This window comes from Petaurus breviceps, unplaced genomic scaffold (assembly GCF_028583685.1).
Source record: "Petaurus breviceps papuanus isolate PSGF00001 unplaced genomic scaffold, PetGlider_PUasm1.0 181, whole genome shotgun sequence".
Lineage (NCBI taxonomy): Eukaryota > Metazoa > Chordata > Mammalia > Diprotodontia > Petauridae > Petaurus > Petaurus breviceps.
Window position 1 is genome coordinate 3,658,479 of NW_027185784.1, and position 21,224 is coordinate 3,679,702.

Sequence of the window (21,224 nt, forward strand, 5' to 3'; positions counted from 1 at the left end):
CACCCCCATATCCAATCAAGGATTTAGTCCTGTTGATTCTACCTTTATAACATCTCTCACAATGACTCCTTTGTCTCTTCTAACACTGCCACCCTCCTGGTGCAGACTAGACTGTTACAATAGACTGATGACAGATCTACATGCCTCAAGTATCTCCCCCTTACTCTAGTCTATCCTCCACTTGATCTTCCTAAAGATATTTAGCCATGTCACCGTTTCCCCTCCATTCTCGCCATTCCTCTAATCTATACTACTCCAGTAGCAGTTCCCTATTATTTCCAGTCTAGCTAATTTTGCAGAAACTTTGGTGAGATGCTTTAATGTAATATCAGATTAGATCAAATATAAAATCCTGTTCAGCTTTTAGAGTCCTTCCTAACCTGATCTCTTCCTACCTTTCAGTCTTCTTACTCCTTACTTAACTTCAAATCCTCTCTAAGATCCAGTGACACTAGATACCTCCTTACTGTTTCTCAGTCACATATCCTGACTATTTTCATGTCTGGAACTCTTTCTCCTTATTCCTTCATTCTGGCTTCCCTCTAGTCTCAGTTTAAGCTCCCCCTCCCATAAGAAGCCTTTCTCAGTCCTCCTACATCTTATTGCCTCTTCTCTGAGATGATCTCCAATTTATTTTGTACATAACTTGTTTGTTGTTTGCATTAGATTGTGAGCTCCTTGAGAGCAAAATCTTTCTTTTCTTTTTGTTTTTCCTTTCTTTATATCACCAACATTTATCACAGTGACTGGCAGAGAGTAGGCACTTAATTCTAGTTGGCAATGACTATGCCCTTTTCTGTGATTGTGTGGATTTAGCTAAATTACAAATAGTCAGCACTTCAAAGGAAGACTGCTCCATACTGTTGACTACAAGTTTCCAGTATTTCATTATCTGTATTTCTTCCACCAATATAGATTAATATCTTCCAATTATAGGATCACAGAACTGAAGTTCTTAAAGTCCATAGAGTCCAAACCCCTCATTTCATAAATGAAACAACTGAGCCTAAGGGAGGTTGTTACTTGCTCTGGGTCACACAGTTAGTACACATCTGAGGCAGGGTTTGAACTTGGGTTTTCCTGACTTCAGGATTAGCTACTATGATACTATTACCCAGTATAGACTGTCTTTGAGAATTGCTGGGGACCCAAAATTCACTATTCGCAGTTATTGTAATGACAAATATCTCCAAAATTAACTGAACTTGGGGATGGGGTGGGGGTGATACTGGTCAGCACTTAGTCTGTACTCCAAGTCCTTCTACTATGATAGGTCCTAGTACCAGCATTTACATTCTGTTGGCACAGCCTCCAGGGAACCAAGAAAACTAAGATGTCCAAGAGATCCCACTGCTAAGCATATGACCCAAGTTGATCAAAACCAGAAAGGTTTCACATACACCAAAGCATTCATAGCAACTCTATTTGTGGTCTCAAAGAACTAAAAACAGAACAATGTCCTTGAACAAGGAAGTAGCTAAACAAAGTGGTTCTGCATCATAAGAAAGTCATGAATATGAAGAATTCAGAGAAGCATTGGAAGATATACTGATGCAAACTTAAGTAAACAGACAATATTAACAATGACTACAGCAATGTAAATGGAAAGATTGAACACCGTGTAATTTTAATGACCAAGCTTAGTCATTCATAAAAATGTAATAAAATACTGTTATCTCTTCCATATCATGGGAGTTAGGGACACAGAGCAATCTGGAAAATATCCATTAAAATATTTGGCCCTCCCTTCGTACCAGAGATGTCTCAATTATTATGGTAATAAAAGATAAAATATGTTAATGTTAAGAGATACTATCCATACAAACATACATGCATATATACATTTCTGAGTTTCTAAATTTTTTCTGAGTCATCTGTTGGCCTTCACATGTCATCTGCAGCTTCCACAAAACTCCCCCCAAATTCCCATTTTATTTCTTATGCCAAGTCAGGATATATCAAAACCACCCATGGAAAGTCTCAATGTGGAATAACTGTACACCAGTCTCCCTTCTTTGTAGAGGTGGGGCATGAGGGGCGTAGAATATTGCACAATCTCTAAAAGAAGGTCAAATTTTTCATTGGTTTTGCTGATTTTTTTCCCCTTATAGTTTTAAATCTTTGTTATAAGGGATGACTTCGGGTAGGAAAGTACAGAGGAAGATATTCACAAATGGAGATGATTTTAAAGCAAACCATACCAATAAAAAGAAGCAAGAGGATGAAGAAGCTGGGAAATCTATTTTTTTTAATGTTATACCTGTCTCTTTTTAGGTAGTCTATAGCAATATAAAGTAGATACAAGCAGTCCTATACACTTTAATTGGTGCTGAGGGCATGACTAAATTTTCTCCACAAATGTCTTTTTTTTCTTGTTCAGTGAAATATGAGACAAGTTTCTCAGTTGAGACAATAGGGAGAAAGGGAGCCATAGGCTCAGTCTTTATTCTTCTGCTAGAATTTATTCAGCAGATTATCAAAGAAAACTTTCTGAGAAATAGTATTAAAGTGTTGTTTTGACGATTCCCCCCATCCCCCCAAACTTCAGGGCATTTTCTTGAAGAATTCCTAATAATAAAATGAGTTGATATACCTGATAAAGTATTAAATTTGGAGTAGGAGAACCTGATTTCAAATGGATAGCTTTGGTTGAATAGTAAACTCTTTTGCTTTAGTGAAAAATAAACTCTGAGGGTAGAGACTGGTTTTTCATTTTGTTTAATCTTTTTTATCCAGAGTAAGTACTTAATGAATGTTTGTGGAATGAAGGTAGCCAGTCTTTAAATGCCTGAGGAAACCACCTAGGCTTTAGATGCTAATCTGTGACCAACAAAAGTGCCCTTTCCACCAGCCATGCCCCCCAGGCACAACCAGATAAAAACACCTCCCTATTGCAAAGAATACATAAGAAAGCCTCAAGATTATGGTTTCCCTTTTCTTCTGAATATCATGAATATCTCCAGCTGTTATTTATTTCCTAGATTCAAGCTCTCTTTTCCAGAGAAGTTCTATTCACCGAGCATGCCATATGTACTCATATGAATTGCCCTGTGAAAGTGAAGGAGTCACTTCCAGCAGAAGATGCAAATGAGATAGAGGAAAGGGTACCCACCCTGGGAATCAGCTTGAAATTATGGCAAATTTGGTGTTCAAATCCCATCTGCTGAACCGACAGTTTTCCAAAGCCTCCATTTCCTTATCTATGAAATGGGAGGGATGGTTTAGATTATCTCTAAAATCTCTTCCAACTCATAAACTGTGATGCAGCTAAAATGGTGAAAGTTTTGCCATTGAGAAGACAGAAGCAAAGAGCCTCTCAAATAGTCACGCCAGGACCTGATGATGATCAGGGACTTGTTCAAATCACATCCACATTCCACGACTTGTTAGAACTGGTTTTGAGAATGTTAGCCTCTGCAGTGGCTTCACCTCTTTATCATACAGCATGACTTTCTCCCTTCTTGGGTGATGGGGTTCTGCTTTGTGAACACATATATTAACATACTCACAAGATAAATGAGTCTGGGAAACTTTCAACACTAATTTTACTCATAGGTTTAAATAAGTCAGAAAAAAAGTGATATTTGTATAACTATTCACAGTTTAAAAATGCCTCCACATATTTTATCTCATTTGTACATCTTGTGCTAGTTGGTTAGTCAGCTACAATTTAGGGGATACAAGGGGAAAAAAAGGTAAAAACAAAAACAAAAACCACCAATCCAGGATCTCTGGGAGCTCACCTTCTAATGAAGTAGACAACATGTAATCAACTGTGTGTATATATAAGGTATATACAGGGTAGGTTGGGGGTAGTCTCAGAGGGAAGGCTCTAAGATTATGGCTTCTTACAAAAGATAGAGTTTTAGTTGAGACTTAAAGGAAACAAGAGAAACCTGGAGGCAAAGATGAGAAGGGTGCCAATTCAGGCACGTGGTTCAGCCAGGGACAATGCTTGGAGTAATAGTAGGGAGGCCAATGTCATCTCTTGAATACTTCCCCTTCTCTCCTCTGACACTGCTACCACTCTAGCACAGGTCCTCATCCCCTTACATCTGGATTATTACAATGGCCTGCTGGTGGGGCTGTCTGCCTCAGATCTCTTCCCCACTCCAATTTATTCTCCACTCAACCTCAAAAATGATTTTTCTAAAACAAAGGTCTAATCATATCATCCCTTGCTCAATAAACTCCAGTAACTTCCTATCATCTGTGGGAGCAAATACAAAATGTTCTGTTTGGCATTATTCGAAACTCTTCATAACCTACTCCCTCCTATCTTCTTACACCTTACTTACCAACATGTACTCTTCAGTCCAGTGACACTGGCCTTCTGACTGTTCCAGGAACAAGAAGCTCCATCTCTCAGCTCCAGGCATTATCTCTGGCTATCCCCCATGCCTGGAATATTCCTATTCCTCCACTCCAACTACTGAGCTCTCTGACTTCCTTTAAGTCCTAACTAAAATCCTGCTTACAGGAAGTCTTCCCCAACGCCTCTTAATCGTAGTGCCTTCCCTCTGTTATTTATTTTCCTGTTTATCCTGTAGATGGCTTGCTTTGTCTACAGTTGTTTTCATGTTGTCTCCCCTGTTAGATTATAAACTCTTTGAGGTCTTTTTTTTTGCCTCTTTGTATCCCCAGGGCTTAGGGGAGCGCCTGAAACACAGTACGAACTTTAAATGTTGGATTGGCATGGTAGGACAGCAAGGAGGCTACAGGGTATGTGGAATGAGGTGTAAAAAGACTGAAATAGTGGAAGGAGCCGGGTTATGATGGGCTTTAAAAGCCAAACAGAGGCGTCTATAAATGATCCTATTGGAGTTCATTGAATCGGGGCTGGGAGTGATGTAGTCAGACTTGATTTTTAGGAAGATGAATTTGACAGCTGGGTCGAAGATGAATTAAAAATGCAGATAGATTTAAGAAGCAAGACCAGCTTGCAGACTTTTCCAATAGTCAAAAGCAAGGCAATGAGGGCCTGCACGGCGGTGATTACAGTGTCAGAGGCAAAACAGGGACTTATGAGAGAGATGTTGCTCAGGATCTATGGTAGCAATGAACCACTTGATATTCCTAATGCACAGATCCTTCCAAGTCAAAACTACTCTTTCACAAACTTCAGGGGCTCCAAATTAGTCCCAAAGATAAAATGCACTTTCTGGTTTGGTATTTCAAGCCCTTAGCAATCCATTTCCAACATATTTTCCAAGTTAATTTCATTACCCCTCCAGCATTCTACATTCCAGTCAAATTGGCCTTTTTGCTTTTTGCTGTTCCCCCCACAGGAACATACATACAGACATATATTGTATACAGGCCCCTCCAGATAACAACAAGAATTAGAGAATTAAAAAGTCTAAAGGGCTTGGGATTCCTTCCATTCCCATTCTCTTGGGGAAGTGAGAAGCTCGTGTGGATAGGCAAAACAGATGGAGAAAAGAGGATGATTGCTCAGCATCAAAGCTGCTAGGAGACTCCTCTCAATTCCTGAGAACTCTAGGGCAGGGATCAGAGTAGAAGTGCCAGGAAGCCTGAGCAGAGACAACCCAGAACCAGTGACTTGACGCTAGGTAGAGAGAATGGTAAGAGGCAAAAAGAGAAATGAGGGAGATTGAGAAAATCCACCACACTTCTCCAAAGACAAACTTATTTTTGGTTCCTTCTTGACAGCTAGTTAAAGCAGCCAGAATGTGGAAGCTTTTTACTTTCAGTTTCTAGGCTATTTAAAATGTTTTTACATGGCCAGCTGCCATTCATTCATTATCTCTGGATATAAGCAATGGGGGGATGAAAAAGAAGCACAACCCAATGAGGAGAGATTCTGATTATTTTCCTCAGCCTTTGGCTGAGAGGGGGCCAGTGTAGACCTGCAGCTTCTCTGTGGTTTAGACTTCAGAGATTTGTCTGTAAAACTGAGAGGTATGATGGTCTGCCCAGAACTACACTGCCAGTATGTTTCACAGGCAGGCTTTGAATCCTGGTGTTCCTAGCTTTCAGGCTAGCTTTTGATAGAAAGAGTAGATTCTTCATAAATATTTGTTCAATTGATACATATTCTTATTGTCTGTGCCATCACCCACATCAATTTCCCAGTTAATTGTTGGTCCAAGTTATCGATTATTCTCCAAATAGTTTCATCAAGACTCTACAGAACTCTCCCCTCCCCCAACTTGGGTCTTAACTATAATAGTATATATAGCACTTCATGACTGATTGGATATGGGAAGTGAGAAGGAATGAAGAGTTGAATATGAAACTTAGGTTTTGAGCTTGGATAACTGGGGAGGATGGTGGTAATCTCAACAGTAATAGTGAAGTTAGCAAGAGAGGAGGATTGTTTTCTTGAGCGGGAGATCATGAGTGTAATTTTGGACATGTTGGGTTTAAGATGTTTACAGAACCTCCAGTTAAATATATATATATGTATGTATATATATATATATATATATATATATATATATATATAATAAGCAGTTGGAGATGCAAGACTGGATGTTGGGAGAGACACTAGGAATGGTTAGGTAGATTTGAGAATCATCAGAGAGAAAGTAACTAATCCACTAGAACAGATGATATTAGCAAAGGAAATAGCATAGAGGAAGAAAAAAGGTGGCTCAGGGCAGAACCCTATGGGAAACCTACAGTAAGCAGACATGGATGAATTTCCATCGAAGTAGAAAGAAGAAAGGTCAGATAGTTATAGGAGTACCAAGAAAGAGTAGTATCATAACAACCTGGAGAGGAGCAGGGAGAAGAGGGTGATCAACAGTGTCAGAGGCTGCAGAGAGGTCAATGATGAAGACTGAGAAAAAGATGTGGTAACTAAGGAATCATTGGTAACATTGGAGAGAGCCGTTTCAGTAGAATAAATAAGATTTGGAGAATGTCTGTAGTTAAGAAGAGAGTGAGAAGGAAGGAACTGGAAGGACCTATTGTAGACAGCTTTCTCACAGAGTTTAATCACCAAAGGGAGGGACACATATCTGATGATAGCTATTGTGGGTTTTTTGAGGAGGGGGAGACATGGACATATGTGCAGGCAGTTAGGAAGCAGTCAGCAGACAGGGAGAGACTGAGAATGGTTGAGAGAATGGGGATGATAGAACCATGTGCTAGAAAAGATGGGATGGAATGGGATAATTTGTACATCTAGAGGGATTTGCCTTGTCAAGGAGAAAGGCCACTTCATTATGTGAGATGGCGGTGAAGGAGGTGATTGTGGCAGAAGTCATTTACATGACTTGAGATGAAGAAGAAAGAAGCGGGAACTCTTAGCAAATTACCTCAATTTTTTTTTTTCAGTAAAATGTGAGGCAAGATTCTCAGAGAGTGGGGGAGGTGAGCCATGGCAGGTTTGAGGAGGGATGAAAAGGTCCCTTCTAGCTCCAAATTCATGGCCCTGTAAGAAACAGTCAGGACTGATATATGGATGAGATAGTCAGATGCACAAGAGCTGACCCCATCTGCCTCTGACCAGATATGGATGAAAACTTCAAAGTAGAAGGACATTCCTGCGTTAGGAGTAAGGAGAAGAGGGTTAACACATAGTCCAGCTTGCTTCTCTCCAGCTCTGCAGGGAGGTAGATAGAACCAGCTTTTGCTCCTCTCCCTATCTCTCCTATGGACTGGGAAATAGCTGGACAAACTGTGGTAAAGAATGCAATGGGATATTCTGGCAATGTAACAAATGATGGATATGAAGAACTGAGAAAAATATGGGAAGATTTACATAAACTGATGCAGAGTAAAGAAAACAGAACCAGGAAAAGAATATATGTAATGGCTGCAACAATGTAAACAGAGCAATAACAGAAAACTAAATGCTGGTGTAATAATAATTACCAAGGTTTGACCAAGGGAAAACATGAGAAAATACACCTCCCTTCCTTCATTGCAGAGGTGAGGAACTATGGGTATAGTATATTGCACGTACTTTTATGTCTTGATTATTTTTCTAAACTTTTTGTCTTTGTGACAAATGAGGGAATAATGGATAGAGGAAAGTGGAGGGGATATATTTCAGAAGTCAATGTAACACAAAAAACATAATTTTTAATGCTTCAGGGGAAAAAAAGAAATAGAGTTAGGCAAAGAGACCTCCACTAGCCAGAAGAGAGCTCTGGATGGATTCATTTTGTTGTATGTGTTTGACCACAGCAAAAGATGACAGTGACAGTTGGAAAACTTCTCACCCAGAATGAAATTGCCCAGCTCATAGTACCAACTGCTAGAGGAGCAACCCTGCACCCCAAAGAACTGTCTTCCAATGAACTAGAGAAATAATATTGTCACCTTAGTAAAGAGCAACCCATGAATGCAGGAAAACTCAATTCAATCTAACATTTATTAACCATCTACTATATACAATGAACTGTGCATAAAAAGACCAGAAATAAAAACAATCTCTGACCTCAAGGGACTTAAATTCTAATGCAATCATACATTTATAGTTTGAAAGAAATTTGAAAGTTATCTATTCCAAACTCCTCATTTTGTAGAAGAGGAAACGGGCTCAAAAAGGCTAAATAATTTTTTGAAACCATCCAGGGAATAAGTGGTAAAGTCATTGAATCCAGGTTCCTTGAATCCAAATTCTGTAGCATACAAGTATGTGTATTTAAGATAATAAAAGGCAGGACATTGCACTAAGAACTAGGTAGGATCAGGAAAGGTTTTATATAGAAAATGGCACCCTCAAAGATGCTAAGGATTCTGAAAAGGAATGAATTCCAGGCATGATAAATAGGAGATAAGATGCTGAGTGAGTTTGGTGAGCACAAGGAGGCTGGTTTGGCCGCGCGTGTGTGCCAAAAGGATTAGTAGGACAGGTTTTCAAAGGCAGTTTGGAGCCATATTGTGGAAGGCCTGAAATGCCAGGTTGAGGAGTTTGTGTCTTGCTTCTCTCAATTCTCCCTGTGTGGCCTTGGGTTAGTAATTTGACCTCTTTGCCAGATGAGATGGTTGAGGTAGACGCCTTCTAAATTCCTTTCCAGGTCCAGATCTCTGATCTTATGAACTCTGGAGGCAATACGGATTAAGGAAATTTGGGAGCAGAGGAGTGTGGCATGTCTCCAGCTGTGCTTTGGTAAAATTTGTTTGGTAGCTTTGTGAAGCATGGATTGGATAGAGAAAGTGGGGGGGAGGGGGAGACAGAAGGGGAGAGGGGGGAGGGGAGGGGGCCAGGGAGTCAGACCCAGGCCGTAGAGTGGGAGAGAGGAGGGAGGAAGAAAGATAAGGGGGGGGGGGGGGGGTTGGGGAGACCAATTAAATCAGTTTCCAATTTATCCTGGTAAAATATAAGGGTAAAAAAGGGTAGGAATCAGGGCTTCTGAAACCCCCAAGTGCCATGCGGCCCTAATAAGAATAGTCTTGACCTAACCCTAACATATGTGATGTGATTCCGTTTACGCTATTTATTTTCTCCCTCTCTTCTCTCTACGGCCTGAGTCTGAGCACAGGGCAGACCTAGAAAGAGAAGTGGAGCGCAGAGGGGGCTGGGGGAGAGAAAAGAAGCGAGAACTGGGACAAGATTTCCTCTCCTGCCTCCGAAAAGAATGGATGAATCTAAGATGGGCAGGATGTTCCCGATAAGAAGTTAGAACAAAAAGGCAAGAAGAGGGACACTGACACGAGAGAAAAAGTCCTACAAGAAACAAAGAAATAAAGTAACCAAGAAAGGGATGGAGGAAGGGCACTTAGTAGCCTTCCCCGATTCTCTCTCTCTCTCTCTCTCTCTCTCTCTCTCTCTCTCTCTCTCTCTCTCTCTCTCTCTCTCTCTCTCTCACACACACACACACACACACACACACACACACACACACACACACTCCACCCGGAATAGCGACCAGGCCACGTGCAACTGAAACATCTCCCCTACCCTCCAATTGCTTCCCTCATTTGGGATAAAGTGAAAAGGGAAAACGCGACCCTTTGGTCAGCTAGAGCTGGGGGGCTGACATGGGGCAGGTTGGGAGTGGTCCCCCGCCTTTAACTTTTCCAGCTCCTTCTCCCAAGGCTGCAGGCTGCAGTGGGAACACCCGGCTTGAGGTTTAGAGAGCATCCCCAGGCTAACCCCGTCCCCATCCCCATCCCTCCGCTGTTTCAGGGACCACCTCTTCCTTACCTTGCTCTGGGACCCTCGAAGCTTTGAGGCATGCACTGGAAGCCCCGCGGTAGCTTCTAATCTCTGCCTTGAATGCTTGGAATTCAAAGAAACAAATTGGGGGGTGGAGGGTGGGGGGAGGCGGGATGGGGGTGGGAAGGAGGAGGAGGAGATGTTTGCTGAACTTTTGTGGGACGCCACGCCTCTTGCTCCCACGACCAATCGACTCTCACACTGAGGGAACAACCTTCCTCCTCCACCAATTGGAGGCACTGCCAGGTGTTATGTCATGCCCTCTTAGCTTCTGGATCTGTGTGACCTGCGAGTTTTGCTCTCCGGGTCGCATTTCTTAGAGCACGCAGCTCACAGTCCTCTGGCTCCGGGGAACGGACGCCGGGAATGACGTGAATAGAAATGAACTCGAGAATAAAGTTCCTAGTAACTTGACGAAAATGTGTGCCTATATGCATCGATGTTACTCTTCACAGTCAAGCCCAAATGTTTGTTTAATGTCCATTACCTCCAATATGCTGAGGACCGAGTGGGGGAGGGGGGAATCCTAGTGTTTAGAGAGTCAACATACTGTAAGGGTAAGGACCCTAGAATGGAAGAAAGGTCTTGGTTCATGACCTGGGGTTATTCTTATGTTAATTGTGTGACCGAGAAAGTTATAACCTACCTGGAACTCACCTTACAACGGTAATGCCACTGAACCTTCATTTTAAGATCCTTTCTAGATTTGTGATTCTATCTGTATGCCCAGGGGAAAATTAATTTTATGAAGAACACCAGCTCACACCCCAGGTATCCCCATGGTCATTTGTGAGTAGACAAAAAGCTTTGAATAACAGCAGATGGGAATGTGAAATCTGGTAGGGTAGAGAAACTAACTCAGTTTTTATACTATCTCTTGTTACATGGAGAATGTAGTCAGTCAAACAAGGATTTATGAAGTGCTTTGGGTGATACAGAAGTGCACTGGGGATTAAAAAAAAAACATAGGGTGTCTGTCCTCAAAAAGCTCACTTTCTAGTGAAGGAGACACCATGCAAACAACTACTTAGAAAATATATATGGTGTAAATGGGAGGTTATCTGTGGGGAAAGGTACTTATAGTGAGAAGAGACCAGAAAAAGGTGGGATTTGAGCTGCCTTGAAGAAAGATATGCCTTTAGTTATTACCTCTGGTATAGTAATAACTTCTCTAAATCTGAATACTCTCCTGAGTTCCAGACCAGCTTTTCCATTTGCAGGATAGACATCTACGATCCTGTGAATGTTACACTGATACCTCAAACTCAACATATTAATAATCAAAATCAATCATTATCTTTCCCTAAAAACATACTGCTCTTTATGCTTTCCATATTGCTGTGGAAACCCTTTAAGTCATTCAGGCTTGACACCTCAGTCATCTTTAACTCTAACCACCTTTAATTCATGAAATAATCTTAATCCATTCATTGTTTGGAACTACCATTCCAGAATACTTCTTATTGGTGAGTTAGAAGTTCAAATTTATGTAGCCCTGCTATTTCTAGGCTGCTCCACAACATGCTTTGCATCACATTCAGCCTTCTACCTTGATGACCATGACCATCTTCTCACCATCTCTCTACCTTACTATACGACATTGCCTCTCCTCCCCATCCCCTTTCCAAGTCTTGGATATCTCTTTTGGGAAACCTTACTTGATGTTCCAGTTGTGTGTGGTTTCTCTATCCTCACATCTTTTAGAACACTTTTGTGTCTCCTCTTCACTCATAGGTCTTCTGTTTTTTAAATTTTGTTTACTTATGTTTGTGTTTTGCCTTCCCTACTAGACTACGAGCTCTTTGAAGTCAGGAATGTAATCTTATTTATCTTTGTATATCCTTCAGTATCTAGCACAATTCCTTGTACAAAAAGAGGATGGAATTCAGAGTCAGAAGACCTATGTTCCATTACCTGTGATGGAGAACATTGTTTGCTTTAATAATTTTTGCAAATCTTTTTCTCTTTTGGTTCTGTTCATAATCTTTCTGTTGCCATCCTTTATTACCTTTGGGTTGCCTTGGTTTAGTTGGATATCTTGTCCAGCTCTTTCTGATTAGTTTTACCTTCCACTGCTTCTCTGTACCTTATGAGGTATATAATCTCTCCCATTATCCTTGTTTGCAAGACTTTACCAAAAAAAGCTTACATTCTAACCTGGTGTTACCTTTGGCCAGAAATATCCCTTTGATTAGTAAATCAAATGTTTGCTGACTGAGGTTCCTTCTGGGTTCTTTGGATCTCCTCATAATCTACATTGGCTTAACTTCTGGATGACATCATTATCATTGCTGTTGATATAATTTCTATTGCCATTTCATGTTTTATTTTTAATTTCCAAGAATTTGTTTAAATAATTCAGGGTTAAAGCTTAATTATATATTCCTCATTACTATTCTTTCTTCTTGTTTATTATAAATTCAGACCTTAGCTCTGACAAGTCAGTGGTCTGACTTGTTGTCAGACAGCTGGCTCAGGGATGATTTATACATCCAAAATAAGTCTCTGCTAAAATGTCATCATCTTCACTCTTTGTGAAATTGTTTTGTATTTGCAATATCCAGCATCTACGAATTCTTTTTTTTAAAAGTTATCATAATACAGAAGTATGAGGTATCTATGTAAACTACAAATCTTTTATCTTTCTCATTTCTTTGTCCTGAACCATACTTTCCCAAATATTTCTCCACGTTCTCATCTTCGCCAAATATCAGAGTATATGTTGACTTGAGTTAGAGAATATTATCAAGTAACAAAGTTACTAAGTAACAAATGATATGCTAATTTGATTTGGAGGGCTTTCTCAAGTTCATTGTACAATTTCTCTACCTCCTCATCCTCTGTCACTGCTGTTGGCATGTAAGCAGCAATTACTTTCATGGTTCCATTTGCAGATACAGAGCCAGAAAAATGGCATGCACAATGAATACAACAATGCAAATAGAAAAAAAAATGTGAAAACAAAACTGAATGTTGTGTAATTATAATGATCAATTTGACCTTCATGAACAGTGTGAACTTTGTCTCCCTTCTTTGCAGAGGTAGGGGACTATGGGTGTGGAACACTGAAATGGGTCAGACCCAATTGACGTATTAGTTAATTTTGCTGAATTGTTTTTTTTCCCTTCTGTTTCTTTCTTATTCATTGTTAAAAGGAATGGTTCCCTGAGAAGGAGTAGTTTCACTGAAAAGTGAAACAAAAAGTGTATTAATAAACTTTTAAACAAAAAGAAATGAAATTTTAAAAGAACAATATTATGGGTTTTTGTTCTAGGGAAAACTTCCACATTTATATAGTAATTTCTTCCATCTCCAGTGCAAGGCAGGGTCGGAAGACCGAGGTACTGTGTATAAGAAAAAGCAAGGCCAGTGAATGGAGAGAAAAGGGGATAATATACTGTAAGGTCACATAATGTATTATACAGAGTATATAGTGAACACTGTTGATGGACCTGTGAATTATTCTAACCATTCTGGGAAGCAATTTGGAATTATACATAAAGTTACTAAATAGTTCATGTCCTTTGAACTAGCTATATTGCTGCTAGGCCTATACAGAAAAGAAATCAAAATAAGAGGAAAAGACCCCTTATTTAAATATATATTATATATGTATATTTATATTATATATATGTATATTTATATATATATTATGGTAGCTCTTTTTGTGATGGCAATAAAAAAGAAAAACTGGAACTAAGGGGATGCCAAAGAGTTGAGGAATGATTGAATAAGATAGAGAAATGGGTGGTGAAATGTTGAGAAAGGTTACATGCACTTTTAGATGAGGTCACCATGTTATTAATTTTATTTTTAACTGTTTTATTTTGCTTACAAGAGACCTCTCACAAAGTGAGAGTAATGTGTAAATGTAATGTAAAAATAAAACATATAAGTAACACTTTAAAAAATGAAAAAAATAATGCATGTAAAAGGAAGTGATGTGCCTCAAAAACTTGATTAAAGTCAGGTTATTACTGGTTTTAAAAACTGGAAAAAAGGAATTTATATTTTGTCCTTAAGGCTATAAAGAACCACTGGAGTTTATTGAGTGGGGGAGATGATATGGTCAAACCTTCACGAAAGAAGAGATCTCATTACTTTACAGTCACAGTATAGTCACATCTCATATAGTACATTTATTAAAATTATGTAAAATTTTCAAACCAAATTAATGTTAAGACATCTTTGGAGATAATTGGATATCCCTAGTGTGTTACAAAGCCAGTACTAGAAATCACTGTTTTATGTATTTCTTTCCAATATATAAAACATTTAACTCTGTTGGTTGGCACACCAACTCAAAACTGTTAATGCTTTACCATATGTGAATCTGATTGTGTGAAATACAAAGCTGTTTATGGGGGAATAATATCCCGAAAAAGAGTAACAGCTCATGTTCCAAAGATATTGTTATGTTTCTCTCTCTGTCTCTCTCTGTCTCTCTGTCTCTCTGTGTCTGTCTCTCTGTCTCTCTCTCTGTCTCTGTCTCTCTGTCTCGTCTCTCTCTGTGTCGTCTCGTCTCTCTCTCTCTCTCTCTCTCTCTCTCTCTCTCTCTCTCTCTCTCTCTCTCTCTCTCTCTCTCTCTCTCTCTCTCTCTCTCTTTCTCCCCTCCTTCCACTAATACAGATTTATCATTTCTGCAGCTATAGTCTTAGAGAGTATCCTGGGACACTGAGAGATTAACTGGTTTGCCCAAGGTCACATAGCTACTTAGAATGGTGGATGAAAGGCTGGACCTGGACTCTAAAGGACCTGAATTAAAACCCTGCCTCAAACCTGCTTACCAGGTTCGTTGTCATGGGCAAGTTGCTTAACATCTGCCTCAGTTCCCTCATCTGTCAAAGGAATATAATAATATTGTCTACTTCCCAGGGTAAGAATAAAATCAGATATTATTTGTCAATAGCTTTGCAAACCTTAATGCTTTATATAAATGCTGGCTATCTATGTGTCAAAAGTAAGACTTGAACCCAGGATTTTTTCTGACTCCAATGCTCTGCTACACATATAGAATGAAAAAAAAAAGAGTAGTTGAGGTTGCTTTCCTGTGTAAGTGATGGTTCAAATCTAAATGCACATGTATTCATTCAACAATTTTTTTTACATGCCAACTATGTGCAGCACTGTGCCTGGGTTGTAAATAAATGCAAAATAATACAATTCCTGCCCTCAAGGAACTCATCTTTTCTTGGTGGGGGAGGGAAATAGAGCAAGATAAATAAACAAATTTTTACAATATAAAGTAGAATGTGATAGATGAAGAGGACGAATCCAGGTGGAGTGCTGAGGTAAAAAAAAAAATCAAACAAAAAGATCACATTCAGCTGGGAAGATCAAGGAAGACTTCATGAAGGAGGTGGTATTTGAGCAAGTTCTTAAATTTTAAAAGGAAGTATTTCAATTGGTGGAGATAAGGAGGGAATGGGTTCCAAGCAAGGTGACTGCCTCAACTGATGTAGGTGTATGATAGAGAAAAGAATGAATTAAAGCTAAAAGGTAGGTTGGATCAATATTATAAAGGATATTAAATTCCAGGCTAATGAGATTCTATCTTATACTTCAGATGAAGATTATTTTGGGAGCTGTATGAAGTTGAGGTTAGAGAATAGAAGGCCTAGAGGCCCAGACACCAGTTAAGAAACTATTAAAATAGTCTAGGCAATACATTTAAGGTCCTGATAGATTCAAAGGTAAAATTGAGAAGACTTGTCATTTCATTAGATGGTAAAAATGCAACCCAGACTCAAGTTATTGGCCTGTGTGACTAGAAAGTACCATCACTAGAAAAGGGGCAGTTAGGAAGAGGGACAGGTTTTAGGGAAAGCTGATAAGGTCAGAGTTTGGATATTTTGAATTTCTGATATGGGTAGGGCAGTTAGATAGCATCCAAAATTTGGAACTAGAAGGAATTTGTCCAGCAAGGTGACAGAGTATAAGAAAGCAATCTTTCCCAGTTCTCGCACATCTATTCCAGCAAAGATTAAGAATGTGCCCAAATCAGCACAGAGAATTGGTCAGAAGCCTGCAAACAATGGGAAGAACAAGAAGTAAGGTTGACCCAATCTGCCTGCATCGATACCTTGAGAAACAAGGAATAACCTTTGGGATCCCAGTCCAACAATAGCTGATACAAGAATTCTTCTGGCAGAGATGCTACCTTTGGACATGAACTTGATGGGACCAAGGCAATCTAGGAATTGAGTTAAGTTTTGAGCCTATGCCCCTAGAGACCAAGATAATAGAAAAAAGCACAGGAGAAATGTTCTGGACGTATTGGGGAAATATTTACACTTATTTTCTCTGAAACAAATATTCTTTTGTGAAAGCTCTCTAAATTTAAGTGGTTAAATAGAATTGGGGCACCAGTCATTGACCTCCTAACAAATGGAGGGGATATAGACACTGGGGTTGTCTACATTCATCCATCTCAAAGCCAGACAGGCCACATTTCCCCTCAGGTCTTGAGAGTACCCTCTGAGTCTTGGGGGGGAGGGAGGGAAGGGGTTCTCCAACATCAGTATGAGCGTCGATCAGCTTCCATGGGAATGAGGCAGCAAAGAGGCCAAAACTGCCATGAATTTTAAAATGACTCAACAACTAATCAAAAAACTTAATTCTTCAGAAAAACGTGGTTAGCTAATTGGAACCAATTAGAAAATGTCCACTTATGTTTGAGGCTCCCCAAGGCACTCCTCTTAAATGTCATCATGAATGTCCCAGAAGCTGGTTTCCCAAGGCTTTCCACATGGAGAGATGTCATCCCAGGCACTCCACCAATCTGACAGATACCCATTAGGTGGACTATTATAATAGCTTTCTAGTTGGGCTCCCTTTCTTCCAGCCTCTCACCTCTCCAATTCCTCCTTAATACAGTTGCCAGTTATATTCATATAAGGCCCGTTAGTCTGACAATTTCAATCATCTTTTCAAAATGCTCCAGTGAGTCCCTTTTGTCTTTAGAATAAAACGTTAAGTTCCTCCGTTTGACCTTTAAAGCTCTTCACAAACTGGACTTCAGCATAGCTTTTCAGATTGAGTACACATTTTTTTTTGCATGATATGCATATTTGAGCTAACCTGGCCTAGTTGCTGCTTCTCATAGAGGCCATTGTATCTGCCATCTCCTTCCTCACCTCTGCCTGTTAGAATTCAGTTTCCTTTCCAAGCTCAGCTCAAACGCTACCTTCCAGATAAGGATTTTCTTGATTCCAGAGCTACTGGTTCTTCCCTGCCCCACCAGACTGCCTAAGATTCACTGTAAATTATCTGTATATAATTATTGGTAAATATGTTGTTTCTGCCGGCAAAACGTATCCAGTGGGGGAAAAAACCTCGAAAGAAGGAATTGCTTCATTTTTGTCTTTGTAACCATAACACTCAGCACACCTCTTGACACAGAGTAGACATAATGAATAAATATTGATTGACTAATTAATACATAGCCCCAAAATTTTTCTCCCTGGTTGCAGCTATAAGGGATACTTAACAGTCTTAACATATGCACGACAGATATCTTATTGGAGGCAAACCTCTAGGGTTGCATTTTGTTCAAATGAGACTGAGTATATTTTATATTATATATTTATAATATATTATGTATATATACATCAACACACATATATCGGATGTATCCACACATTTGTATTATATATTTTTGCTTACATTTAATTTTTAAAATTATATTTTAACATATATGTTAATATATGACATTATATATTCTATATTAACATGTGTTATATATATATATGCAGAGAGAGAGAAATACCAAGTAATAATTTTTTTTGCCTTTTATTTAATTTTGTGACTGTGAAAGTCTATTATGCTGTAGAAAATTGATTGTGGAGGCTTGCCTTCCTAAGCTTAGACTCTAATGGAGGAGGTGGAGGAATGGTAATATAAGAATGGAAGTATTCAACTCCTTTGCTTTTTTTTTCCTCCTCTCTCTCTGAAAGGAAGTGATCTTCAGGGCTGAGAACAATAGAAAAAACTGACTACCAGGAAATTGTAAGTTCCAGTGACTCCCTGTCCCCTCCCCTCTGGTATCATATACAAAATCCTCTTTGGCATTCAAAACTCTTCGTTACCTAGCCCCCACCCCACTCCTACCTTTCCAGCCCTCTTACACCTTATTACTATTCCCCCTTCTTATCTCCTTCCACAGACATATTCTTCCATCCAGTGACACTGGTCTCCTGGCTGTTCCAAGAATGAGACACTCTATCTCTTGGCTCTATGCATTTTCTCTGGCTGTTCCCCAGGCCTGGAATGCTTTAACTTCTCACCTCTACCTACTGACCTCCCTGGTTTCCTTTACAATCCCTAACTCCTCTTAATTCTAGTATCTTCTCTCTGTTAATTGTTTCTGTTTATCCTGCACATCACTTATTTGTACGTATTTGTTGCCTCTGCCATTAAATTGTAAGAACTTTTTTCTGTCTCTTACCTTTATTGTTTCCCCATGGCTTGGGATGTTGCCTGGCATACACTAGGAGATTAATAAATGCTTTTAGACTGACGGAATGACTAAAATAAATAATCTGGATAAGTGAATAGGACTACATGAAACTCTATACTCATTGTATTTAGATTTCAGGTCCCCGGTGAATCACATCCTAAGCTTCTGAAAAAAACTTGCAGACCTGATTGCAGAGTGTGTTAAAGCTGCATCTTGCTCTGGCTTCCCCACCCTTCCCAGTCAGTGTAGAAAGGAAGTTTATGAGTAGCCAGTAGAAAGTAACAATAGCAGGAAGTAAGACTACAAAGGGTAACCTAGAAGTCACATACAGATCGTTCCAAAGATCAAAGGAGCATAATTTTCAAACTGTATCAGATATTAACCAAAAATCACCTCCTGAACACGTGATAAATCAGGGGAATCCAACTAGAACTTGTCAGGGACTCATGATCCTATGAAATGTCAACCCCTGATAAGTTCCAGACTTGCACAGTAAAACCAGAACACCAAATGGTGCTGATAACTTTGAGAAGACATGGTTATGTTCACTTTCAAGTTTTGCTGACAGCTTTGAAAGGATGCAGATATGTTAAAGAACTAACCCCAAGGTGGCACAGATAAAAGCTAGTGTGTCCCCCAACAAAACCCTATAAAAATGAGACCTCAAAAAAAAACAAAAAAAAAATGAGACCTCAAACTCCTCTCCCCCCACCCCCACCCCGAATACTCTTCTGTCTCCATCTGGGCCCATGCCACCAAATGCTCTCAACTCTAATCCGTGGTTATGTGAGTTACTCTCTGTGTGTCTTTCATTTCCCATTCTCTTCCTCACACTTGCCTGCCTCCCTCCACCACCCCTCATTCACATCCCCATGCCATTTGCCTCGGTATTCACCTGAAGTCTTCTGTGGTTTGCATCTGTATTTTCTGTACTGGTTGCTCCTGCACCCTCTGTGCCTTATTAAAGTGGGATTGCAGCCTCACTTCCCTCTACCATCATGAATTTTCCCAGTGCCTACCCAAAGAACCTGGTATGCTTTCCCTATTTCATAATTCCATAAAGTAATGAACAATTCATAGAGTCAGCCTTGGTGATCTTTAAGAGAAAATGCAAAACAAAGAAAAGGGACCCAAGATTGTTTTCTTGAGATAGGTAGCTGTTGTCCTGGAGGTAGGCAAATGACTTAACTTTTGGAAGGGAGATGAAGATGAATTCTTCAAACTAGAGGCTAGTGAGCTTAGCATCAGTTCGCTGAAAAATAAAATAAAACATCTAAAGACCTAGATGAAATCATTAAAGAGAAACCTTTTGAACTCTTAGAAAAGGAAATGGTAATCTGGTGAAACTACGAGACCAAAAGGAAGAAAGAGAATAAAGATTTATTTATTTAGCACTTACTTTGTGCCACACATTGTCCTAAGTGCTGGGGAGACAAGCAAAAGACAAGCAAAAATAGGGACAGATCCTGTCCTCAAGGATCTTACATTCTAATGGGGGAAAACAATATATAAAAGGAAGGTTGGGGCAGGTAGATGGTGAAGTGAATAGAGCACCCACCCTGGAGTCAGGAGGACCTGAGTTCAAATGCAGCCTCAGACACTTAACACTTACTAGCCATGTGACCTTGGACAAGTCACTTAACCCCAATTGCCCTGCCCTCCCCCCTCCAGAAAGCAAATAAATAGATAAAATAAAAGGAAGCTTCACTTGTGGAGGCATGGCAAAGGGAAGTGGGGAAGACAGCTCTCCCCTCTCTCATGTGAGATCCAAAGACTGTATACTAATGGACAAAGGACAACCTGAAGAGACATCTCCAGGGAAATACTATACAAATATATTAGTTTATATAGAATATATACAAAAACATTAGGTAGTTTGGGAAGAGTTCCTCCAGCTGTGGAGATCAGGAAAGTATGTAGAAGCTACTTCTTGAGTTGGAATTTGAGGGAAACAAAGGATTCTAAGATAGATGTTGAAGGAGTGAGTTCCTGGAACAAGGTATAGCTAGATAAAAAACAGAGAAGGGAGATGGAATATCGTGTACAGGAAAGCATGTAGTCCAGTTTAATTGAATTCATATTAGTAGTGTTTGGCCACAGGACATTCTTGATTATATACATCTTTAAATTTAGTTCTTTTACCTTCTAATGTCTTTTCAGCTACAAAAGTACTACCAATGAACTCAACAAAAGTTATTTTGAGTGAAGTTTTAATTTGGGGCCAGTTTTCCCTATCCAACCAGCATGTTCCTAGACCACTTCCCTGAAACCTAGGCTAACTATGTTTAAGGAATGCCAACTAATTTTTATGTTCAGGTAAAAAAAAAAATTAGAATGTGGAATAACAAATCAATCTACTGGTAAAATGATTATCATGAATTCTACCATCCAAATTAATTGACTTTTGGATCATGGGCACTACTGTTCTACCTCTTAGTAAAGATAATTGAGTTGACTCTTTCAGTCAGACTCAATTCATCTTTACAGTGTGACATTAGGAATCATTTCATATTTTGATTTTCTTAATTACAAGAAATCAAGTGATAATTAGAATCAGAGAATTTTAGAGGTGGAAGGGGTCATAGAGATCATGGAGTCTATTCCTTTCATTTTACAAATGAAGACTGA

The 21,224-nt window shown here is 39.5% G+C and overlaps 1 protein-coding gene across 2 annotated transcripts in view; it reads right to left on the reverse strand.

Moving 5' to 3' along the window:
• AASS (aminoadipate-semialdehyde synthase) overlaps positions 1 to 10,219 on the reverse strand; it is an 83,398-nt gene extending 73,179 nt beyond the window's left edge. Inside the window, exon 1 of one of the 2 annotated variants that reach the window (XM_069087105.1) lies at positions 10,127 to 10,219. The gene's annotated coding sequence lies outside the window, so the exon portion shown is untranslated. The remainder of the gene's footprint in view (positions 1 to 10,126) is intronic. The other variant, XM_069087106.1, reaches the window with a different exon arrangement.
• Between the last annotated feature and the right edge of the window lie 11,005 nt (positions 10,220 to 21,224).